Source organism: Felis catus, chromosome B1, assembly GCF_018350175.1.
Source record: "Felis catus isolate Fca126 chromosome B1, F.catus_Fca126_mat1.0, whole genome shotgun sequence".
NCBI classification, from domain to species: Eukaryota; Metazoa; Chordata; class Mammalia; order Carnivora; family Felidae; genus Felis; species Felis catus.
The window spans coordinates 173,126,575-173,135,215 of record NC_058371.1 but is presented as its reverse complement, the minus strand read 5'-3'; positions in this window follow the sequence as shown (position 1 = coordinate 173,135,215).

Genomic DNA, 8,641 nt, shown 5'->3' with positions numbered 1-8,641 from the left:
ATGGACCACATTAATTTTTTCTTAATTGGATAAACCCTAAATCCCCTTCCGACTCGATAGATTTATTTTACTCCAATTAAAATATTGTTTAAGTGTTATGCTGTATGGGTGGGCTCTACAGGAGGGAGAGGGACATCTGAGCGGTGCAGTACTTGGACAGGAAGTAACGGTGTGAAGCTTTGGATAGAGTGAGTCATTTCCAGGACCTTGGGTCTAGGCAGCCCAGTGAAGTATCTTAAAAAATCTTCTCAGGAAAAATAATCAGGCCAAAGAATTACAATCCTAACTCTTTCGTTAGGAATTAATGACTTTAACATGATTTTCAAAGTGCAGTACAGAAAATCCACATTTCATTATCAGGTTCAAAGCCAAAGGGCTCTGCGGACTCGCTAAGCAGGCTGGAAGGTGGAGCCTGTGCACGCAAATCCCTCTTCTTCCCGGGGCTCCCCGTGCTATCCGACCCAGGCAAATTGCTTCACCTCTCAGTGCCCTCGCCTGGAAGGCGCAGATAACAGCACTAACCTCACAGGGCTGGTATGAGGAATAGCTAATAAAATGTGAGAGTGACACGCCCAATTTAAATGCAAACGGCTGTAAAACAACAAAAAAGCATATTTAAAGATTTCCACAGCTGGGAGATTGGGAGAGATGGGGACGGACAAAAAGGCTTTGGGAGAAGATTATTTATTTTTCTCTCTAGTGTACACGTCAGTGAGTCGACAAAAATACACTATGCTGTGGGCCAGACACTGTGCTAGACTCTGGGAAACAAAGAACAGTCTTGGTTTTGATGTCATTGCAGCCATTCCAGGAAAGTCATGTACAACCCATTGGAAAATATTCGAAATCACAGCTCTCTCTGTCTGTCTTTCTCTTTCTATGATAGTTTCCAAACCCTGTCCGCATAAAATAGTGCTAGGAGCTTTGGGAAATGTAAAGGCTTATAAAGCACATCAATGCCCTTGAAGAGTCTGAAATTTCACCTTAAAGAGAAGATGTATGGGCAAGGGGAAATAGTCCAAGGTCGTGTAAGACCCAATGCCAAGAGAATATTCAACTTCTTTCGTTTGTGTTTCTTTTCCATTTGAGGGGCTCCCTTTGCCACAGCATCCTTCTCCTCTATGAATCTCTTCCACACCCTCTCCCTGATTTCTAGGTCTTTCTCAGGACCTGCGTAAACCAATGAACATATTTGCTACACTATAAATAGCCGGGATCTAGAAGGTGCAGGCTCTGTCTAAAGCATTCCCATTTATTTTTTACATGGTTATTTACATGCAATAAGACGCTCAGGTTCTAAGTGTACAGTTGAGTGAATTTTTGACAAATGTAACCACTCTTGTGGATATATAGAACATTTTTATCCCCCAGGAAATTTTCTGCCATCCCTTTCCATCAATTACCCCTCATCTAGAGGCAATTGCTATTCTGATCTCCATCATTGTAGCTTAGTTTTGCCCGTAGCTTTTCATGTAACTGGAATTATACTGTATGTACTCTTCCGTGTCTAGCTTCTTTGATGAAACGTAATGTTTTTAAGATTTATCATTTTGTTGTATATATCAGTAGCGTGTTTGTTTCTATTGCTGAGTAGTATTCCTTTGTATGAATATATTGCAATTTGCTTATCCACAGCAAGTATTCAGGGACATTTAGCTTGTTACCAGGCTTTTGTCATGATGATAAAGTTATAACTATTCTTGTACAAACCTTTCTTTTTGTGGACACATGTGGAGTTTCTTTCCAGCTTCGCTGAAATATAATCGACATAATATTCTGTACGTTTAAGGTGTACACGCAATGACTTGACACACACATATTTCAAGATAATTACCACTGTAGGGCTAGTTAGCACCTCCCTAACCTCACAGAATTACCTTTTCTTTTTTGTGGTGAGAACATTTACGATCTTCTCTCTTAGCAATTTTCACGTATATAATATAGTATTGCTGACTACAATCACTGTGCTATGCATTAGATCCCCAGAACTTATTCGTCTTATAGCTGGAAGTTTGTACCCTTTGACCAACATTTCTTCATTTGCTCCCCATCCTCAGTCCCTGGTAATCATCATTCAACTCTCTGTTTCTAGTAATTCAACTTTTAAAAATTCTACATATAAACGAGATCATATGGTATATGTCTTTGTCTGCCTTATCTCACCAATGCCCTCAAGATTCATTCACATTGTCTCAAATGACAGAAGTTCTTTCCTCCTCATGGCCAAATAATATTCCATTGTGATATATATTGATATATATATATATATATATATATATATATATATATCTATCACTCTTTCTTTATCCATTCATCCATCATCCTAAGAAATCTTTGCCTATCCAGACATATTATCTATGTTCTACCTTGAATTACTTTTGGAGGTTGGTATGAAAAGGGATCTTCTATCACTTTTTGGAAAGAGTATCCTCTTTGAATTATATTGGTGCCTTTGTCCAATATCAATTGACTACACATGTGGGTCTATTTCTGGATTCTATTGTGTTCCATTGATCTATTTGTTAATCTTTACATCAATACCAGTGTCTTGAGTACCATAAGTTAAATGTAAGTTTTTATATTCATTAGCTATTTCTGCATAACAAAATATCCCCAGATTTGGCAGCGTAAAACAATTACTTCACACGGTTTCTGAGAGTTGAGGATCTGAGAGCAACTAAGCTGGGTGGTTCCGTCTAGCCGGGCTTGAAGTCATCTGAAATCTGGGCTAAGGCTGGAGGATTTGCCTCCAAGGTCACTAATGCAGCTGTTGACTGTTGGAAGCGAAGCCTCAGTTTCTTGCTGGCTGTTGGGCTTGGGTTTCAGTTCCTCACTATACAGTCCTCTCCATAGCATTGTTCATGACAGAATGACTGACTTTCCTTAGAACGAGTGACCAGAGACAGAGAGGTTTTACAATGTTTTTATAACTTAATCTAGGAAGCAAAATGTCACCACTTTTGCCATATTCTTTTGGCTGCCAGCCCAACCCTGATATCATGTGGGAAGTGACTCTACAAGGAACTAATACCAGGAAGTGGGGATCATTGGGGGCCATCTTGTAGGGTGGTTACAGTCTTGAAATCACAATCTTCAAATCATGTGATGTAAGACATCTAACTTGGGTTTTCTTTTTCAAGGTATTTTTGGCTACTCTAGATCCTTTGCATTCTCATATGCATTTTAGAATAAGCTTGTTGATTTCTAAAAAGTATCTTCGTCGGATACTCACTGGGATGGCATTAAGTCTAAAGTCAATTTAGGGAGTGTTAACATTGTATCAGTTTTGAGTCCTCCAGTATGTAAACATGAACAGGGAATTTCTTTCTATTTATTTTATCTTCCTTAGTCTCTCTCAGCAATATTCTTTTTGCTTTTAATGCAGAGAACATGCACCTATTTCATTAATTTATTTCTAAGTATTTTATGTTTTCCAATGTTACTTTAATGATATTTTAAAATATAATTTCCTATTGTTTGTTGAATACGGAAAAACAAAATTGACTTTATTATACTAGCCTTATATTCTGCAACTTTGCTAAATTCACTTATTAATTCTAGTAGTTACTTTATAGACTGCTTACGACCGTCTATGTAAGCAGTAAAATACATTAAAATCAGTCTCTTCCTTTTCAGTATTTACTCCTTACATTTCTTTTCCTTGCCTTCTAGTACCGTTTAGCACAGGCATTGACAGTGATTTTTTGTAATGAGACTGGTAATAAATATTTTAGATTTTGCAGAGCATATGGTCTCTGTCACAACTACTCAAGTCTGCTGTTGTAGCACAAAAAACAGCCATAGACAATGAATGTATGTGATTATGTTCTGATAAAATACTATTCCCCCAAATGAGTGACTAGGCAGCGTTTGGTGCATGACCCATTGTTTAAAAATACTAAAATATTTAATATTTAAAAATATTAAAATATAAAAAATATTAAAATTAAAAATATTAAGGTCACTAAAGTGAAGGAAAGACTAGGGGACAGTTTTAAATTGAAGATGGCTACAGAGACATGACAATTCAATGTAATATGTGATCATGGATGGGATCCTTCTGCTATAAAAGACATTATTGAGATAATTGGTAAAACCAGAGTGGGTCTGAGGATTCGAGGGTAGTGATATGTCAGTGTTAATTTTCTGATATTTATGGTTGTGTTATGATTATGTAGGAACGTGTCCTTTTGCGGAGGCAAATCACATTAAAGTATCAAAGGTGATGGGACATTGTATTGGCAGCTCATTCTCAAATGGTTCTGGAAAAAAGTTCTTTGTGCTGTTCTTGCAAAACAAGAACATTTTATTGGCCCATATAGTGTAAAAAGCTACTGTAGATCTATGGCATACAAGAAGGATAAAGCCAGAAAATTGTGAGAATATCTAAACATCCTAATGTGAGATTTGAGTTCTGGGTGGAGAGCTAAGCATTATGGCATTAAAATCACTAAATGAAGTTAGTCTCCTTGCTAATTATTACTAGCTATCTTGACCTTTTTCTAAAAAAAAAAAATATTTCTTTAAGTTTATTTATTTGAGAGAGAGAGAGCAGGGGAGGGGCAGAGAGAGACAAGGAGAGAGAGAATCCCAAGCAGGCTCCACACTGTCAGCGCAGAGACCCATGAGGGGTTCAAACTCACAAACTGTGAGATCATGACCTGAGCCAAAAGCAAGAGTTGGACACTTAACGGTCTGAGCCACCCAGGCACTCCTATATCCTGATTCTTTAAGGTGAATTATGAACGGTCTCAAATAAGGTCTAATAAATTGCACCTTGAATTGTTACAAGTTGCTTTTATATATAATATTTCATTGCATCGCTATAATCACCAGGAAGTTGAGAATTATTAACCCACTTTTACAGAAGAGAAACTTGAGGTCATTAAAGGCAGAGAAACCGCTGTCCAGACCCAAACCAGGACTTTGATGGAAGTACTGGGATCTTTCCATTAACCATGACTGACCCAGCTTTTGCCCAATGCCACTTACCTAATCACATTACCTAGAATCTCTGAGAATAGAGGGATCTTAAAAGTCATGTCCTTCAACTTCCAGAGAATTTAGGGTCTACATACGTGCATAACGGCCTATGAAATGCATTCTTTACAAAAACGATTTCCTTTTCTGGCAATAATGACCTGCTGGGGAAACACTGTGAGTCAGTGTGTGAGAAAGGCCTCTGAGAGCTCTTAAGCTCCCAACTAGAGTAACGTGCTACCATTTAGCTCTCCCTTTTGGCTGCACTTTTCCTTACTTCTTTTTTTTTAAATATTATTTTAAAGTGTATTTATTTTTGAGAGAGGGAGAGACTGCGCTAGAGTGAGTGAATGGAGGAGGGGCAGAAAGAGAGGGAGAAAGAGGATCCCAAGTAGTGGGGCTTGAACCCACAAATCGTGAGATCATGACCTGAGCTGAGCTGAGTCAGATGCGTAACCAACTGAGCCATCCAGGTGCCCTGGTGCTTTTGCTCACTTCATAAGAGCACTTTCATGGGTCTCTTTTAATCTATTCTTTGCCCTCAATGATCCTTCTGCGGAATCCTCTTTTCGGTATGTTTTATTGTGCTAAAAAATATGTAATATAGGGGCACCTGGGTGGCTCAGTCAGTAGAGCATCTGACTTCGGCTCAGGTCATGGTCTCATGGTTCATCAGTTTGAGCCCTGTGTTGGGCTTGCTGCTGTCAGCATGGAGCCCACTTTGGATCTTCCCTCTCCCTCTCTCTCTCTCTCTGCCCCTCCCTTGCTCATGCTCTCTCTCTGAATCTGTCTCTGTCTCTCTCTCAAAAATAAATAAATCTTTAAAAAAATATATAACATAAAGTTTACCACTTTTAAGTGTAGGTTCACATTGCTGTGCAACCGTCACCACCAGCCATCTTTAGAACCTTTTCATCTTCCCCAGCTGAAGCTCTGTACCCATTCAACACTAACTCTCCATTCCTCCTCTCACCAGCCCCTGCCACTACTATTCTATGTTCAGTCTCTATGAATTTGACTGATGCCTCACGGAAGTGGAATCACGCGGTATTTGTGCTTTTGCGAATGACTTGTTTCAGTTGGCAAAATGTCTCCAAGGTTCACCGGTATTGTAGCGTGTTTCAGAATGTTCTCCCCTTTACTTCTTTTTTTTTTAAGTTTATTTGTTTATTTTTGAGAGAGACAGAGAGAGTGTGAGCAGAGAAGGGGCAGAGAGAAAGGGAGAACCTCAAGCAGGCTCCATGCTGTTGGTGCAGAGCCTGACGTGGGGCTCGAACTCACGAAACCAGGCGATGGTGACCTGAGCTGAAACCAAGAGTCTGAAACTTAACTGACTGACCTACCCGGGTTCCCTCAGAATGTTCTTCCTTTTTAAGACTAGGTAAGATTACATGTATGTATTTACCACATGTTGTTTTTAGGTTCATCCCTTGATGGACATGGACGTTTGAGTTGCTTCCACCTTTGGCTTTTGTGAATAAGACAGCCACATGGAGACATAAAGACACACGGGGAGGACACCACGTGACGACAAAGGCAGAGATTGGAGTTGCGCAGCTGCAGCTAGAAACTGGCAAGGAAGGATCCCCCTGTAGGTTTCAGACGGAGCATGGCCCTGCTCTCACCTCAGTTTTGGACTTCTAACCTCCACGACTATGAGGCAATAACTCTGTTTTTTTAAGTCACCCACATTGTGGTACTTTGTGGTGACAGCCCTAGGAAACTACCACAGCCACCTTTCCTCTGGGGTCTAGCTATCTGAGTGGCCTTCCTTCTGGGTTGTCATGGAATCTGGTCCCCGGGCGGCTCTGCCCTTTCTCTCCTGCTGTCTGCCTCAGCTTGGGCTAAAAAAAAAAAAAAAAAAAAAAAAAAAAAAAAAAAAAAAGTATTCGGTAAGCCTATATTCAGGCCCTACCACGTGGTGGGCACTGTTCTGGGGATATAGTACCGTCTTGAAAGACCTTTGTTTTTGTCTCTTAGCGATCGCGCAAAGTTTTGGCTGCTTGTCCTACTATGTCTCCTAAATTGTTAATAAATTTCAAGAGAATTTTTGTATTTCTACCCTCTTATCAAAACTCTAAAAATTATCTTCTTCCACCCGCAGTCTAGTTTTAGAACTTTCACACATCAAATAGCACTTTCAATTTCATAGCTGTATTTCATCTGATGGTGACTACAGCATGTTAGAATTATGGAAATCGGGTCTATTCTAACACATATTATCCTCAGACACGACGTGCCATGATCTTTTGCATGCTTTGATTAGTGTTCATGTGAAATGGGTGTGAACGTTTTGTAAAATAGACGTTATTAAAATAGATGTGTTTCTGTTTCCCTCTTTATCTCCCTTCCTAGCTGCTAAGGAAGGTCATGTGGTCCCTTGCTCCCAGATTAAGCCTGTAAGACAGAAAACTGGCCCATGGATTCCGTGTCCTTAGGGCAGAGCAGCAACGTAGGAAGTGTGTTTGGGGGCGGGGCTGAAGGTGAGGTGTGCAGGGACAGCAGGTCTGGGTGGTCTACCTTTCCTGCTGTTTCTCTTGCACTGTTCTCTCTGAGATCCAAAAAAATATTTGAGCAATGGATAAGATCCCCAACCTGCAAATTGGACTTTCTGAGGATACATTGAAAAGTTCCATTATTGAGAAGGAACTTGCTCTAGACTGAAAGTTGTGTCCCTACACAATTCAGATGTTGAAACCGAATCTTGCATGTGATGGTATTTGGAGGAGGGGCCTTTGGGAGGGGATTAGGTTGTGAGGGGGGAGCCCTCGGGAATGGGATTAGTGCCCTTAGGAAAGAGACCCCAGAGAGCTCTCCCTCCCCTTCTGTCAGGTGAGGTCTCAATGAGAAGGAGGCTGTCCATGCACCTGGAAGTGAACCTCACCAGACACTGAATTGGCCAGCTCCTTGGTCTTGGATTACCAGCCTCCAGAGCTGTGAGACGTAAATGTTTATTGTTTACCAGCCACTCAGTCTGTGGTATTTTGTTACAGCAGCCCTAATGACTAAGACAGAACTTTTTAAAACAGCGCTGGGACACATTGAGAACTCTACCTTAGGCACTGGGCCAAATCCCCTGGTAATAAATACATGCATCCAGAATGATGTTCTACAAAAGCTCTTGTCGAAAATTCTATCAGTATACGGTTGAATCAATAATTTCATAATGACTACTTTCAATAGGTCAAGAGGGTTCAAAGTTAAAATATTCTGCAGGGGCGCCTGAGTGGCTCAGTCGGTTAAGTATCTGACTCTTGGTTTTGGCCCAGCTCATGATCTCATGGTTCGTGAGTTCGAGCCCCATGCTGGGCTCTGCACTGACAGTGCAGAGCCTGCTTGAGATTTTCTCTGTCTCTTTTTCTGCCCCTCCCCTGCTCACCCTCTCTCTCAAAAATAAATAAGTAATCATTTAAAAAAATTATTCTGCAAACGACACCTAACTTTTAATGTTATCTTTAAAAGAAAAAAAGGAAGAGAGGAAGGATGGGATGGAGGGAGGGAAGGAAAAAGGGAGGGAGAAAAGATGTAAAATTTCCGTACTTTATTCTTTTCTTTAACTTCCATACTGTAATGCTTCAAACGTAGCAGCAAAACAAGTATCATTTGTCCCCTGTAACTAACAGCAGATGCTTCACCTCCATGGTGTCTGATAAATAAAAGC